The 17,524-nt window shown below is 50.2% G+C and overlaps 1 protein-coding gene and 1 pseudogene across 4 annotated transcripts in view; both read left to right on the top strand.

Annotated features, from left to right (window-relative positions):
• DopEcR (G-protein coupled receptor DopEcR) overlaps positions 1-17,524 on the top strand; it is a 238,651-nt gene that overhangs the window by 112,122 nt on the left and 109,005 nt on the right. The window lies entirely within an intron of this gene.
• On the top strand, positions 10,549-11,739 carry LOC142566616 (uncharacterized; annotated as a pseudogene).

The following is a 17,524-nucleotide window of genomic DNA, read 5'->3' as shown; positions in this document are numbered from 1 at the left end:
GATCGTCGGCTTAGCCCTGCCCCCCCCCCCTTACGGTTTCACTTGCACATACAGCATGCGGCGCGCGGTCCTTGCCGCCCCTGGACTTTATACGGAACATGAGGGCGACAGCGACGGCAAACATGCGCCAGGAGTGTCCATATAACTTCTGTCGCAATAATATAATAAGAGTATCCGGCAACTGAAGCGTCCCGTGACCCATTGCTTTCCGCTAAAAAGAAGTAATAAAATCGAACTTTCACCATGCGACAATTCGCTGCCGCGCAACAATTTCTTTTTCTTTTGTTGTTGGGTGGTAGGCGCTGAAGATGAAATAACGCAAAGGAAAGCGTGTTGGCTACAATAGAATGGATACTTTGTGCACCTAGTATGGCTACCGAAGGAATATCGAAGAAAACGTGACACGCGTGGTCCACAGAGACGCATACTGCTCGGTATTCTACACTGGGGAGACAAAATTTTCGGGAGAAGTTGCGCTCAACTGAACGCGTTGCAATCCGTCGAGTCCTCGTAGTGATGTCGGCGAACGACCATGCATTGTTTCTTTTTCTCATCTGCTAGCCAGAAAGCGTGCAAAACTCTGCCAGGCGAAAATCCACTCGGCCAGAGAAAAACGAACGCTCATCGAAGTGCGCCGCGCGGTGGTCGAGGCAGCACGAGAAAAACGCATGCGCTCTGACTGCTTTGGCAGCCCGCGGGTACCGAGAACGAAAAAGAAAAGGAAGAGGCACAGTGTGACCTCGCGAATAGAAGTCCAAGTACAACAATAAATAAGAACGTAGTTAAATTTGCTGGCTTTAGCGTCTTGACATGGATGCTTTGGCGCAGGTGAAAAAAAAAAGTTGACATTTGTTTTATGACATGACCGCACAAATGAACCACCGCAACGCTTCGCCTCATCGGACCTCGCTGCGCGCTTTGTCAACTTGTCCGACAGTGCTTTGATTTGGCTTGTCTCTTTGTATGGTCCGATGTACGACTTTAGAAAAGTCAATGCATCTTTGGCGTCAAATGTCTGTAAGAACATTAGGCCGACATAGTTCCGGCACTGAAAAGCTAATGCACGACTTTCGAAAGGTCAATGCACCTTTCGCATCAAAATTTGAGAACTATTACCCATAAAGTTTCAGAATTGAAATCCAAGCGCTCCCTAGATTCCGCGGCCTCCGCGAGATGCAGCGACGAGCCCGCTCGCCATCCAAACGCCTTTGAAACTTTGTGCTCGGATGGAGGTCCTTGGCGTTACGATATCTGACTCCCGGTGCATGGGCGTTGCCGCAATTTCCAGCCCGATTTCGCAATGTTCGCGCTCAAGTGTCTTTTCGAGCGTGAAAAGTACATTCTACACAAAATCGAACATGATTTTCGGCGCCGCGGGTTGTTTTGGTCGACGGTGCATGACAGCACGAACAACTTTCGGGGGGGGGGGCTGAAGCCCCATAAGCCCCTCCCCCCCCCCCCCGCCTGTTACGCCCCTGCCCCTTACTAATGCCTATTGCGGACATGTTTGCTTTACCACTGCTCCCGCTGAACTCAAGGGCTTCAAGGAGGCCAGTGGTGCCTAAATCGACCGCTGGGTAGACGTCTTCACATTCCAATAAAACATGCTCCATCCTTTCCCTAGCTTTACCGCAGCACGCACATGCTTCTACTTCCTTCTTATATCTCGCTTTACAGGTGCGTGTTCTAAGGCATCCCGATCTCGCTTCGAAAGGTAATGAGCTTTTCTTTGAGTTATCATAAATGGTTTCTGTCCTGGTTTTGTTTTTTCCCCTTAAGTAGTTACTCATGGCAGCTTTCTTTTCCACTGCCGCCACCCATGAGATTATTTCAGCCTCTCCGACTTTCCGCTTGACCTTCTTTGTTGCCCACCCTACAGGCCGCATACTTGCTGGTAAGCTTCCTAGTTCTTTTCCTCCACTGTGAATCAATGTTTTTCCTGTACAGATACCTGAACACTCTCGCAGCCCACTTACTTTCTGCCATATTCCTCAGCCGTTATTCACACTCTATTTTACTGCGAGCTTCCCTCACTTCAAAACTAGTCCAGCCCATATCACCCTGCACAGCTTCATTTGTAGTCTTCCCGTGAGCGCCCAATGCGAGGCGACCCACTGACCTTTGGTTCCCATCGAGTCCTGATTGTACTCCTGATTTAAAGCATACAACCACATTTCCAAAAGTAAGTCCTGGAACCAGTACCCCTTTCCACATCCCCATAGCGCTCTGTGCTTCATTATGGCTACATTTCGTTGCCATTTCACTGTTATGATTTTTTCCTGTGTTTGCATATATCTATTGCCTTCGTTTATCCATATACCAAGGTATTTATATTCTGTTACCCGAGGTATTTCTTGGCCCTGTATCTCCACTGTCTGTTGACTGTTTTCATTGAATACTATAACACCTGATTTTCTAACACTAAATTTCTAACCTAAATTGTTGCCTTCCTACCCGAGGATACTAGCCAGACGTTGCAAATCACTTTGCTTGGTAGCTAGCAACACAAGGTCGTCAGCATAAAATAAACCTGGGAGCTGCTGCTCTATTACTGTACCCGCCTGCTTGTATGAGAGATTAAACCCGATATTACTTCCTTCTAGCGCCCTCTCCAGCCTCACCATGTACATCATAAACAGCAGCGGGGATAAAGGGCATCCCTGCCTCAGTCTTTTGTTGATATGAACTTTCTCCTCGCTCCTCATCCCTTCCCACTCAAAGCAAACGGTATTTTCTTGGTAAATCTCTCTCAAAACGCCCGAGCGCCGGAGAGCGCAGCGCCACCTGTGGCGATGCGGAAGAAGCGGCGTGCGTTGCGCCATGCTCGATGGGTGGCACCTACTATCAAGTAAATGCCGCTCAAGCCCAGCTGCGCGCCGGCCAACGCAGCGGAGCGTTCGAATTTCGCGCGAGAAAACCGCAGCGTCATCTCGCGAATCGTTGGTAAACAGCTCGTGTCGCACCAACGTGGGCGCACGATAGACGGCGGCAGCAACATGGCTCGCGTGAAACCCCTAAATGATCTAAAAGTAGCGACACTCTCTCCTCCTCCTATGCCGGCGCTGCTTGTCGCGGCTCCTCCCGGGCGCCGACGGTGGCGGCACTTCGGTATATATATCCTCCTCGGCTAGAGCACGCTCCCAACGTTCCCCTCTTTGGCGCGGAGTGCACTGCGCGCCTGAAGGATTTGGCTGTTGCGTTTAGGACAGGAGGGGTTTATAAGTAAGTTACTCCAATAACTGCCGTTGCACTGCTTTATCGAAGCTCCTTCCACTGCGATCACTTCGACTGCTGAAGGCAGCAAACGATCGTGCGACGCACGCAAGCGGGGTCGCTAGCGCATCCCGTGCTCTTGCACGAGATGTTTCCAACAGAGCATGACACTTCATGCCCGTTTTGCAGACGTTCAGAAGGCACTCTAGCACACATCCTTGCAGAGTGCACTAAGCTCAAAAACCCCCCACACTTCCCCCCGAGCGATGGGAGACCTTGTTGTCCAGCCCCGACCTACCGACCCAGCTCGCGCTGGCGGCTAGGGGCCAGGAACTGCTGGACGCATATGAGACCTGAGAAGAAGGTTCCACCCTGTCTGGTGCCAGCGCGCACCAACCTTTACTAAGGGCTCAATAAAACTTGATTTCCTCTCTCTCGACTTCTGTGGCGGAGGTGGTCAAACGAGCTAACGGAGTGTCTTCTCGATAGGCGCCTTTGATCAGCTTCAACTTCAACGCCGGAAAGAAATTGCAACAACATACGCTTTGTATGTAGATATTTACCTTTTACTTTTTTTTAAAACACAGGCGTGGGGTCTAGGCTCTAAAAGAACCGATGGTGGTGTACTACTTGCATAATCTGTCGAAGGCGCGTTTGCTTATACTACAAAAGCCCTTGGTAATGCATCGGGCCTTTATTTCTTGATGCCGTCATTCTGGAGGATGTATTTGGCTTTCAAATTGGTCTTCGGTGAAGTGATACTAAGATGAATAAACTAAGATTTTGTGTGGCACAACTTTTTGAGAAATGCTGCAAGGCACGAAAAGAATGTACGCCGCGACATTTGACAAATAATTACGAAAATGACAACTGTTGATATGTCAGCCCGCCGTGTGATTGGCCATAACAATTTTATCAACGTCGAACGTTTAAAATGGTGTGGGTCACAATTGCGCGCCTCTTCGTTAGAGGTTTCTTTTACCAGATCTATCCGCGTTAAATATGTTTCAACCAGCTTAGGTTTGCACGACATCTTTGAAGCCAATATATTTTCAGCTGTGTTTAGCGGATGTGTGCATTCTGATTTATTATGCGCGCAGATATGGCGTACTCATGATATAGCTGCCGTTACTGTGCATAGGCACAGTAACTGCCGGCTTTATTAACAACCCCGCAAATACAATTACGCACAGCAAATCCGCGCTACATAAACGCTTGACCTGCACCGCGAGTAGCACGAACAGCGGGGGCTCAAACGACGACAACCGCCGTTTTAGTCTAGAGTTCATCAGCAGAATCCAACTAAAAAAAAATGCGTCTAGCAATACGCATCACTTCAGAGATAGACCTGCACAGCAAGCAGCGTGAACAGCCTGGCCGAATTAACATATGAAGCGCAACTTTCGTGCCTGAGCCCAGCAACGGTTGCAACTACAGCGAAACGAGTGCGCCATGCAATGTGCGCGACATCATCATAAAGCCTGCCGAACCAGAAGCAGGAACGTCGAGGCTCAGACAACATGAAGCGCTGCTTCCGTAGCAGCGAGTGAACGTTTCCAACTAAAACCGTGCCGAACGTTATTTAATGCGGAGAAAGGCTGCAGGCGCTCGCGCTTCTCACCAAATCTTCCGAAAAAATACGAGTGACTTCTGATGAACGGCCACTTTCCTCGCAAAAGCTCGGGTCCGCGCATTTTCAATGCTTGCCCGGCCGATCCTGTGCAGCCAAATCTTTCGGCGAGCCGCGTTGCTTCTTCCGGATGGAACGACGAAAAGTATTTTTCCCCTAGCTCCCTCGCTTGTTGCACCCATAAGCGCAACATAGGCTAGGCAACGCCGCAATACGCAAACGGCGCCGGCGCTAGCGATACGCTCTCCGCCAAAACTCAGCCGCCAGAAAGGAACCAAAGCGCGATTTCGATACCCGCGAATCGCGCCGGCGTCTGCTACGAACCAAGAAAGCGCGTGACCACGGCGCTTCGACCAATGGGAGGATCGATTCTCCGGAGGTGCGGCAGGCGACAGAGAAAGCGGCAAAGTTCAGAGGAAGTCGCTACCGTTTAGTTTTATTCAGGGACCTTAGGCTCGCACAGATGAAAAAGCCATGTGAGACGGGAGGGGAAGGAAGGGGACACAAAGGTAAAGAAGAAAACGAACGCGCGAGCCGGTGCCTCCCTCGCGTCAGCCCGCGTGGAAAAAAAAAAAAAAAAGTCGCTGTTTCGCACGAAAGCCGAAGCAAACAGCTATGCAAGTAAGGATAGTAGTTGTATCGGCCTTATAAACATGCAAACATTCGCTTGCTAACTGAATTAACAAGGATGGTGTCGGCGCCCACAAGCAAACATGAACTGATCCCACTCGATCAGTGCGGATACTCACTGTCAAAACGCTGGGGTGAGCAAACGCGGCACCATCAGCGAGCGAAGTGATGTTCGTGCGGTCTATCGCTTCAACACAAGAGCCATTGTGAAAGAAATTGAACAAGAGGGGACACTAGGCCAAAAATGGCAACCGGAAACACGTTACGTCTAGTGTTAATCACATCCGTTAGTTGATGCGAGTATCGGAAAAAAAAAGAATGTGAAATGAGCTTGCAGACAACGTTTTATGTATTTTATTCTTTCCCGATAAAACTAAAAAGTTTTGCGTATAAATGAATTTATACTTGGCGACTTATTTTTCTTGCGTTACCTAGCAACAAGCTAACGGCACAAGGGTTGACATCCGGGCCCAATTGGTACATAGTTCAAAGAGAAAAGCAGTCACAATAGACAAAGAACAGTCAGAGATGTTCACACCACAAGGGCTGGACTATCAACTGAGGATGTAGCTTGTTTGTCGGACTCCCGGCGTATTCTTGCGTTCCTTCTGCACTTCGACACGGCACCACTGTGCTATTGGACTACGGCAAGGTGAGACATCTTGTTTAACAGTCTGCGATGCATTTCAAGTAATATTGGCTTTTACGGCACGGAACCGAAACTTGTGACGCAGTTAGCGAAAAACAGCTCGGCCGTCCTGGTGTAGTTAAGTTGAGGTAATGACTCGTATTGGGAGATGTTTGCGACGCCCTCTATGAGCGCCAACATTATTATAACTTATTTCGGTAGTTTTTGCGCACGCTCGCTGCACGCGGCTTTCTGACGCACTTAGCGAAAAGCACCTCAGCTGTGTGACGCAGTTTCGCGCGTACTGGATCTTACCGCGACAAGTTTTGGCATCCATACAGGACGCGCGAAACTGAGCCATAGAATAGAGAAGGGAAATCGTACCATCCGCAGTGGTACGAAAATAAGCAGCGACAGCGCATGGAACTTACTTAGGTGGATGCCAGATGACGCTGCTCAATCCGGAAGCGGAAGTGCTTTTTTAGAGCAAAATCCAATATGGCCGTTTTTTGCCGGTAGCCATGAAGGAAGGAAACTGAGTAGAGCCCCTACCCCCTCCGAACTCTAGGAGAAAAGTGGAGGAAATGACGTAGTAGGTTCTCCTCTTTTCTGCTCATTTTTTATTTCTTTGCCGTAGCCGCCTTTTCTTTGGCGCCTTTCGGGCCCCACTGGCGGCTTTGTTTTGGTTCTGTGCGCTCACACGTGTTGCTCCGTAGGTTTCGTACCGTGGCGAACGCGCCGTGCGGGCAGATTTTCGTTGGTCTCCGTGTTTAGTTGCTCTGCGTTATCTGCACCGTGCTCTCCCGAATGTTGCTGTGGCCAGGTGGCTGATGTTGGTGTGGCGGATCTTGCTGTGGCTGCAATCGCCGGGCGCGATCTCTCATGCGATGTGAAGCGTTCGAGAACGTGCGTTAGTAGTGCACGCTGACGTCACGGGTAAACAGTCGCTTGGTTTATTGAATGTGGCTTTCGCGGAAGGCGAACGTTTCAGAATACGGCCCCTGTATGTGGGCATTCAAGTCACCCAACAGGATAATTTCGTCATCATTCTGGAGACCCTTAATATTGGTACTTGTGCATTCCACTGAATCTGTATTCTTCTCTGTGCAATTATTTCCGGTCTACAAATACGTGACGCCTAGCCAAATTTTTTTCCGCCCATTGTACCTGATAACCAAAGATACTGCTGACATTTTGAATTTACTCTTTTCCATTTGGCTACCTGATGGATGAGCATTCCGACTCCTCCTCCCTTTCTTTCCGACTTAGTTCTGTTGCACCCTTCTGAAACATAATTCTCAATCACTGTCGGCTCTTCCGAGTCTCTAAGGTGCGTTTCTGTAACCGCATACACCCCTATTTGTTCTCTATTTAACTGCTCCTCAATCTATGCCCACTTTTCCTTTCTTCCATAGAGTTTCTCACTATATTACCTAAAGGGAAATCTGGCGCTGCTACGCTGTGGTATGCATGCGAATGCCGGTATATTGTGACTTCGGATTCGCATCGTTCTCAGAGAGCCAGGCAAGCACCCTTCCGTCTGTCACAATGATTACTTTTCCTCTAAAACAGCACGTAAAAAGCTGTTTTAGCTTTATCAATACTCAAAAACATGTTTTGTTTAACTTTGAGAACTTCTTATTGCTTGTACAATTATATGAAACGTAAAAAGTATCAGCGGGCCGCTAAAGTTGGAGGACAGACGACGAGGACAGATTGGTGCTTGCTTTGTAACAGTTTGTCGTCTGTTCTTGCGTTTCTTAGCTTGGTTATGCATTGTAGGTGAGTAAACTTCACTGGAAGATGTAATATGCGTGAATGAAAACATTTTGTGAAGCATTTATATTAAACATGCGTTATTTGTGTAGGCAAATCCACATTTTAGACGAAGCCTCTTACAACACCAGCCAACACAAGCCTCGCAGACACACATACCCTCATTCGCATGACGTCACAGCGCTCCTTAGGAAACTCCCATAGACGGTGGTGCCAGATTTCCCTCTAGGTGCTATAGTGAGAAACTCTGCTTTTTTCTGCATAGAGGGGCCACTGATAGCCACCTAGCGGGCGCTTGCAACAGTACGCTCGGGAGTAGTAGCAGACGACAACCTTTGCAGCAAGGATGGCCGAAGTTCGCGGTTGCGATTTCTCCGTTGTTCGGGTGCGAGACTGAGTCTTCTGCGGTGAGAGCTGAAGGGAAGATGCTGGCCTCTGTGGGAGCGGGCATGAACACGATATTACTGGTGTTTGGGACAACCCGGTGCACATACGTGCGAGGTGCGTTCCGCAGACAAACGTCATGAACTCCATTTAATGAAGTGGAGGTCATGTTAACAAGCCGCTAAATTTTGTAAAGCGAGTAAAGCGATGTCTCGATTGCTTTTTTTAATTTTACTCTTGCCGTAATGCTGCTTCTGTACCTCAATCATGAGCACGCGTCGTTAGTGCAGACTTATATCTCAAACAAATCTGTACGGTGCGATGTCTGCACACGCCGTTGTGATCTTTCTGCCGATGAATGCATGTGGCATCGTCGAATAAGTGCAGTCAAAGTCGCCTCAAGAAGAGTAATTGCGAATTTATTTATGGGAACGCGCACACTTGTCAACAAATTCGCCAAACGCACGGGTTAGTAAGAGCGCGTGTTATCGTTGTACCGCCGATGCAATTCTGCTGCATACGCCGATCAACTGCCGCTCCCGCTGCAGTTTTTACAATTTTAATTTCCCCAAGGGAGCAGCTTGGAAGTGTGCAAAGCTAAAGTCTAACCAACTTTTCAGTAGTTTTTTAAAATATTATCAGAGAGAGATGCCACATGATATATGGAAAGGCAGAGCAGCGCCAGTCAAAGTAGTGAGCGCTGGCGGCAAGGCCGGGTTTAGTCCTCTCCTGCGTAAGCATAATAAGAAAGAATTCAGTTGAGTAAAAAATTCACATGCAAAAAGTGACTCGTTGTAAAACAAACAAATCACTGGGCATGGTAAGTATTCAGACAGCATCGAGCTGTGATGACTTCCTAAATGTGACGTGAACATTTCACCGAAAATGGAACAAAAATACCATATGCAGCAACTATTCGCAATTTTCCCCTTGAACTACCTATTTTGTACACACATATCCCAAAAAACCACAATATCTGAGATGCCCTCGGGCAAAAAAGAAAAAAAAGAAAAAGCTGTTAAAGAAGCAGTTGCTTGTATCATTCCGATAACACACAGCGTGATTTGGACCCTTTACAAACGCGGCATGGTTAAATCCTCGCACCTCAAAAAAATCAACAACAGTCATGCATGAAGCAACTAGCAACAGTTCAACGTGCGTGAAGGCACACATAAAAATCGATGCAAAAACATGACGTGCGTGACAGGATTTACCGGGCCGCATAAAACCAACAATTTCAGTTGTTGCAAGCTTCATTAGCTTTAACAAACAACACAATGTGCTCGTGCAGTTGCGCTGCCTAACTAGCGCAACGCGGTAAAGAAGCGGCAAACGGCATTCGGAACTTCAGCGAAATGCCTTTAAACCGCATGCTGTACTGCATACCAACGTCGTAGCTTACCCGTCTAAATATGATCGAGTGGAAAAAACACCGACACGACAAGGGAAAGGATGAGAACGAGGAATTTCCAGCCGAACGGCGGTGATCCATTGCTACCGTTGCTCCCGCTGATGAGGCTTTGTGGGGAACAATTAGACCCGTATCGCCGGCACATTTTCGCCGGTATTTGAGCCCCCGCCCTGCAACAATTCTTCATCGACATTACTCGCAGCTTTGGCTACCTCGCACGTGCGAGGGGTGTCACTTATTTTGCTCTGAAAACGTGAATAAGACAGAGAAGCATGATCAACGATGCAGAAAACTACGGCGCACCGCTGGTTCCTTTCCCGGATTTTCTGCGCAAGGCCGCCACCAGTGGCGCGTCCATCGGCGCGTCCCCGTAACTTCAGCCAGCGTCTCTGACGGCTGCTCGGCAAGTTTCAACAGTCGAGTTGGGCTCGCTCGTCGTGTAGCGTCGGAAGTCGCTGCCTCTTCTCCATCGCGCAACGTTTCTGATACAAGTTCCTGTTGCAGATCTGTGCTTGCTTGTGTTTACTTGTGCTTATGCAATGGCATCTCGTAAATTGCGCGCGTTCCGCGTGAACGCGGACGGCGTCGACGGTAGCGTTGTCCCATATTTAGGTGCGTTGCCTCGTTGGTGCTGCTACAAGTTCACTGAAATATATGCACGTGTAAATGGCTCACAAGCCGCACTTTTTTCTGTCAAGCACCCATGGCGTTGCTCAGGGGAAGTAAAATTTATTTCTAGGTATGCGAACTTCACGGAGGAGGCCATTCTCCGAGTAGCCTCGCATACCGATCTAGTACCGGGCCGCACCATCATCTTAGTGCCGCTATCTCATGTACACCTTCGCCCGGACGCTGCACCTTCGAAGTTCCCGAACTATGCGAGCTACATGTCGAGGAAAGCTGCGAAAAGGGAAGACCCTGACTCCAGGCACGCGCGCATGCATAGAGCATGCTGCCCTTCAGAAAGCCGTCGCTGACTACAACGAGGCCTTGAACAGAGCACGCGAGGAGGATAAAGCCAATTCTTTGAGAGAGCCTACCAACCACTTGAGGAATCAAGAGAAGTTCTGGGACGTAATCGAAAAAAATTAAAAGCTTCTTCTCATTCACATCGTCGAAGATGAAACACCCGGGCTGAAATAGTCTGTTTGCGTGAAATTAGACTTAAGCGTGACGCTATATGTAATAAAAACGGCCGTAAAAAAGCTAGGCGCAAATCTGTGCGCTCCCAAAATTGCTAACTGTAAAAGGGGTATTGTGGAACTCCTCGAAGGCATCGAGAAGTGGGACGGTGACCTGATGTTCAACTCAGTCGCGGAAATTTGCGAGGCTGTTTGTTTACTGCTGGATAAGTTTTCCACGTCCCAAGCAGAAGACGAGGTCGACTGCATTCCATTTCTGAAAGAGCAAGTCACCTTGTACCTATAGAAAAAACAGGGCAGACGCTACTCTGCGGATTTCGTGGTGTTCTGCTGCATTCTTTTCACTGTATCGCCCCATGCGTACGCTTACATACGCAGCCATGGAAGCATCACCTTGCCGCATCCTATGATGATCAGATCAGTGTGCTCGTCTTACGGTATGAGCCCTCAGCAAGAGCATCAGAGCGAAGCATTCCTCAGCTACATGGCAAGAAGAATTTCTGATCTGAAAGATAACCAGCGCTTTGTTAGAGTTATGGTAGACGAAATGCATATAAAACCCTACTTTGACTACAAGGGGGACAATGTTACCGGCGCTGCGCTTAACACAAACGAAGCTGCAAACTGTGCGCTCATTTCCATGGTGCGCAGCCTGACATGCAAATTCAAAGAAGTTGTACACATCGGGCCAGTGCACAGAGTAGAGGCGGAGTGCCTGCACAAGACACTTAAAGATGTGATTTGCGGGCTGGAAAAGATCGGGTACCGCGCTGTGTGCGCCGTGAGCGACAAGTCTGTTAACAGAAAATCGATGTCCCTGTTCGAATCGCCTCCTCCTAACATAATTGTGTACCAACACTCGTCGGACCCTGCAAGGCCGGGTCGTTGTAGACCCGGTATACATATTACACTTCATACGAAATAACTAGATCAACCAGAAGAATAACCAAGTTCGTTTCTGCTTCCCAGAGCGCATGCAAACAGCGTCATTTGCGACAATCGAGGACTTTTACAGCAAAGAGTGTGACCAGCTGTAGAAACGTGGCTATGAGCTGTCGAGAAAAGCCCTCTACCCTTCGAATATTGAAGGGCAGAACGTAGAGCTTGTCTTACAAATCTTCTATGATTTCTTACCTGAGGCGTTACGTGCTCTTGGAGCAAAGCACAACGTATTCTCTTTTGAGGCCACTGCTACATTCATCGAGATCATACTCAAGTGGTGGAAAGTTGTGAACGTGAAAACTCCATGGAAGAGAAAAAGGCTGAGAGACCAGTTCCAACCAGCAGTGTTTTCTGTTGATAGCGATGAGAAAATCGACTTCTTGCTCGTGCTTTTAAAATGGCTTTATGAGTGGAAAAACAAACGCCCTGACAAGGGTACTTGTGACAAAGGAAACTCACGCTGCTCTCGAACACATTACCCATGCGCTTGTTGAGGTCGCTTATTACAGCTTCTAAGAGCTTGGGATGTCGTATGTTCTTTTTGGGAAGGTAAAAACCGACTGCCTAGAAGATCAGTTTGCAAAGTATAATAGGCAACTGGCAGGTGCGCAGTATCACGTTTCCATCAGGGAGATTTATGAAGTCAAAAACAAGCTGCGCCTGCAGAGGACTTTACCCACTATTTCCACTGACCAGCACAATGTGTACGCAAGCAGGTAGAGAAGCATTTCATCCCAACTAACGTTGCTGTAAGCAGCGAGATTCTGTCGAAGATGCAGGACGTCCTTCCGATCTCGGCCTACGTTGCAGGATAACCCTGAAAAAGTTGAATAGCGCGAAATACAGGGACGCGTTGACTGTGGACAAGACGATCACAATCTGAGCAGCTCACGAACACTGCTGACACGTGTACTTATCTTTATCTAGCGACCACATTTCGCCGCGTAACAAATGTTATCGCACAGCGCAGGACGCGCCTGCATGTAAAAGAAGTTTCTGGAATGTTATCGATGGTTCCGTCCACTGTCTTTCACCGCAACTTGTGTAATCTGATTGCATGTATGCGCGACGCAAATAGTGTAGAACTTTGTGGAAGACACGCGGGTCCCAGCAGTTATTCTGGAACATTCGATGACTGATCTATAAAAGCCGACGCGCTTGACCCGCTGATCAGATTTTCGACGATCGCCGACCGTGTTCGCCGCTATCGTTGTGCTATAAGTGTAGCCTGTTCTTGTGGGCACTGGTTCGCCCAATAAAAGTTAGTTTTATCTTTCACAGTATGGCTACTGTGTTCTTCAACGTCACCACCACGTGACATCTAGTCGAGGTGCTTTTCGTTGATGTACCGGACGCCCCCGACAAGCCATGATCCAAGCCCGGACCGCAAAGAGAACACAAACGTAGTCCCGGACCATCGAGCAAGCCGCCGTCTTCAACAACTGCCCCCGGAGCACGGACTTTTGCCTGAGACGACCAGGAAGATCGCCACCAAGTCCACCCCAATGGCAGCCCCAGTGTCCCCCATCGTTCCGACGTTCCGACGGGAGCCTCCGACTTTCCGCGGTTCAACGTTCGAGGACCTGGAAAGCTGGCTTGAGACATACGAGAGGGTCGCTGCTTTTAACTCCTCGAACAGTTGTTAAAACTGCGGCATGTCTTCTTCTCATTGGAAGATGCTGCCAGGACGTGGTTTGAGAACCGAGAAGCCAACTTAACGACCTGGGAGCTGTTCCGAAGCGGCTTCTTGCAAAGATTCGCAAGCATCGTACGCCGAGAACGAGCCCAAGCGCTGTTAGAAACCCGGCTGCAGCTACCTCATGAAACAACCGCGATCTTTACAGAAGAAATGAGCCGCCTATTCCGCCACGCCGACCCGGAAAGGTCCGAGGAGAAGAAAGTCCGCCTACTGATGCGTGGTGTAAAGGAGGAACTTTTCGCCAGAATGTTACGAAGCCCCCCGAAGACCGTCGACGAGTTTCTTCACGAGGCCACTAGCATCGAGAAGACACTGGAAATGCGGAACCGGCAATTCAACCTCCGCACGAACTCGACAAACTACGCCGGAGTTGCGTCACTGGCCACCGACGACCTGCGCGAGACTATCCGAGTGGTCGTGCGGGAGGAACTCCAGAAGCTGTTGCCTTCATCGCAGCCTCAAGTGGCTTCGATTGCCGACGCCGTACGTGAGGAGCTCCAACAACAACTCGCAGTACGCCCTGAATCGCCACGATCTCAGCCGCAAGCGATGACTTAGGCCGCTGTAGCCCGCCTTCACGTTCCCCCTCCGCGCCCACGCTAGGGCCCACCACCACCACCGCCGCCGCCAGCACGCCAAGCCGTCACCTCACGCGGCGTTCCAAGGAAGACTGACGTTTGGTGCGCCCCCGACCACCGCCCGCTTTGCTATCACTGTGGAGAAGCCGGGCACATCTACCGCTGATGCCCATACAGGGAGATGGGACTCCGAGGGTTCGCCATAAACGCGCCGCGACCACAGATCGGCGAACGTCCTCGCGATATCGCCGTCTACCTGGCCGCCACTCAGTGGAGCCCTCGACGACCGTGCCGTTCGCCGTCACCAGGCGGCTACCTGTCGCCGCAGTGCCGACCATACACCGGCCCAGCCCGGGGCCGCTCTGCGAGCTCGTATCCGGAAAACTAAAAGCAGCAACCGATGGAGGTGCGGTTGCTGTTCGTCGAACTGACGAAGATCCTCCGCCGCCGACGAAGACGACGAAGAGACCATCTCGATGACATAACGACACGCCGCCGTCCCGACGAATTCAGGAAGCCAAGACTGCACCGATGAAAGACGACTTGACCCCGCGACGTTCCAGCTTCAGTTCAGCACGACGCAGCCGCGATCCGACGCCAAGACCTAACTGCAATGCCAGACAAAGAATCACCGACCTCGACGTGCTTCTCGACGGTCACGCAGTTACCGCCTTAGTGGACACAGGGGCTGATTACTCCGTCATGATTGGACACATCGCCGCCCAGTTGAAGGAAGTTAAGACCGCATGGGAAGGCCCTCAAATTCGGACCGCCGGAGGACACCTCATCACGCCGACTGGAATGTGCACGGCAAGAATGACTATTCATGACCGGACTTACCCTGCCACCTTCGTTATTCTCCAACAGTGATCACGAGACGTCATTCTCGGCAAGGACTTCCTGAACCAACACGGCGCAATCATCGACCTGAAGTCGAAGTCAATAATGCTGTCGGAAGATAAAGCGATACTGCCGGAGAGGCCTCGTAGTCACCACACCTTGAGTGTGCTCGAAGATAGTGAGTATCCCGCCTCGCTCCAGCATTGTTATTTCTGTCGGCACCGAAACACCCGCTGACGTAGAAGGCGTCATCGAAGGCGACCAAGGTCTACTGCTAGACCGTGAAATTTGCGTCGCAAGAGGGATCGCTCGACTGCATGGAGGGAAAACTGAAGCGTTGCTGACAAACTTCAGCCAGAAGTTCAAGCACATCAACAAGGGCACGACGATCGCGTACATCGAGGAAATTCTGGAAACAAATAATGCGTTTGTCCTCTCGGATTCCGCCGCATCTACCCCGACGACCATGGTTCCCGAACCAGACTACGACATTAATCCAAATCTCTCCGTAATTAAGCAACAGCAGCTCAGAAGTCTGCTCCGACGATACAAAGGCTGCTTTTTGACGTCATCGAGGATTCGACAAACACCAGTCGCCAAGCATCGCATAATCACCGAGGAGTGCGCTCGACCACTCCGCCAGAGCCCTTACCGAGTTTCGCCGCGAAAACGTGAAGCTATAAGAGAACACGTCGACGAAATGCTGCGTGACGACATCATCCAGCCGTCGAAAAGCCCGTGGGCATCGCCTGTTGTCCTCGTAAAGAAAACGGACGGAACCCTACGTTTCTGCGTCGATTATCGTCATCTGAACAAGATCACGAAGAAGGACGTACACCCCCTCCCACGGATAGACAACGCATTAGATCGGCTCTGCAACTCTAAATACTTCTCGTCGATGGACCTCAAGCCTGGCTATTGGCAAATAGAAGTCGACGAAAGAGATCGCGAAAAGACCGCCTTCATCACCCCAGACGGCCTCTACAAGTTAAAGGTTATGCCATTTGGACTGTGCTTGGCGCTTGCAACGTTCCAGCGCGTGATGGACATGGCTTTAGCAGGATTGAAGTGGCAGACCTGTCTCGTTTACTTGGATGACGTCGGAAATTTCGACGATCACCTTAGGCGGCTTGCAACAGTACTTGAGGCCATCAGGTCATCAGGGCTCACTCTGAAGCCACAAAACTGCCGCTTCGCTTACGATGAGCTTCTGTTCCTAGGCCACGTTATCAGCAAGTCTGGAGTCCGCCCCGACCCGCAGAAGACAGCTGCCATCGCAATGTTCCCGCAGCCCATCGACAAGAAGGCAGTGCGTAGATTTCTTGCATGTGTGCCTACTACAGGCGACTTGTCAAGGACTTTTCACGCAGCGCTGAGCCGCTGACACAGCTAACTAAATGTAACGTCGAGTTCAAGTGGGAAACGCCGCAGGCCGACGCATTTCAAGAACTCAAACGACGCATGCAGTCACCGCCCGTACTTGCGCACTTCGACGAGCACGCCGATACCGAAATCCACACTGACGCCAGTATCCCAGGCATCGGTGCCGTCCTAGTCCAGAGAAAAGACGGACATGAACACGTGATAGCTTACGCTAGCCGGTCGTTGTCAAAAGCGGAAGGCAATTATTCTACAACCGAAAAGGAATGCCTCGCAATCGTTTGGGCTACAGCGAAATTTCGCCCTTACCTTTATGACAGGCCATTCAAAGTCGTCAGCGAGCATCACACCTTGTGTTGGCTGGCGAATTTAAAGGATCCTTCAGGACGGCTGGCACGGTGGTACCTCAGACTACAAGAATACGACACCACTGTAATATACAAGTCCGGACGAAAACACTCAGATGCCGATTGCCTATCACGCGCCCCCATTGACCCGCCGCCGCAAGATGACGAGGATGACGACGCCTTCTATGGAATAATAAGCGCGGAAGACTTCGCCGAACAGCAACGGGCAGACCCGGAGCTAAAAGGCCTCGTCGAATATTTGTAAGGGCACACCGACGTTGTCCCCAGGGCATTTAAGCGCGGAATATCTTCCTTCCCGCTTGAAAACAATCTACTCGTGAAGAAGAACTTCTCACCAGTCCGCGCCAACTACCTTCTTGTTGTTCCGTCGGCGCTCCGTCCAGAAGTACTGCACGCCCTACATGACGATCCGACCGCTGGGCACCTCGGTTTCTCCCGGACGCTATCGAGGATACAAGAAAGGTATTAGTACTAGCCGCACCTAACCGCCGATGTCGCCCGTTATGTCAGGACATGCCGAGACTGTCGGCGACGCAAGACACCACCGACAAGGCCAGCTGGATTACTACAGCCGATTAAGCCTCCTTACCGACCTTTTCAGCAGAGAGGGATGGACTTGTTGGGACCGTTTCCGATATCAACTTCCGGAAATAAGTGGATCGTCGTGCGAAGGACTATCTCACCCGCTTCGCTGAAACTAAAGCTCTACCGAAAAGCAGCGCAGCCGCAGTGGCAAAATTTTTCGTCGAGAACATCCTGCTGCGAGATGGTGCTCCAGAAGTCCTCATCACGGACAGAGGAACGGCTTTTACAGCAGAGCTCACGCAATCCATTCTGCAATACAGCCAGACAACTCACAGGAGGACAACTGCCTACCACCCGCAGACGAATGGTCTTACGGAG

The sequence above is a fragment of the Dermacentor variabilis genome, unplaced genomic scaffold, assembly GCF_050947875.1.
Source record: "Dermacentor variabilis isolate Ectoservices unplaced genomic scaffold, ASM5094787v1 scaffold_13, whole genome shotgun sequence".
NCBI lineage: Eukaryota > Metazoa > Arthropoda > Arachnida > Ixodida > Ixodidae > Dermacentor > Dermacentor variabilis.
This window is presented reverse-complemented; position numbering and strand designations above follow the sequence as displayed.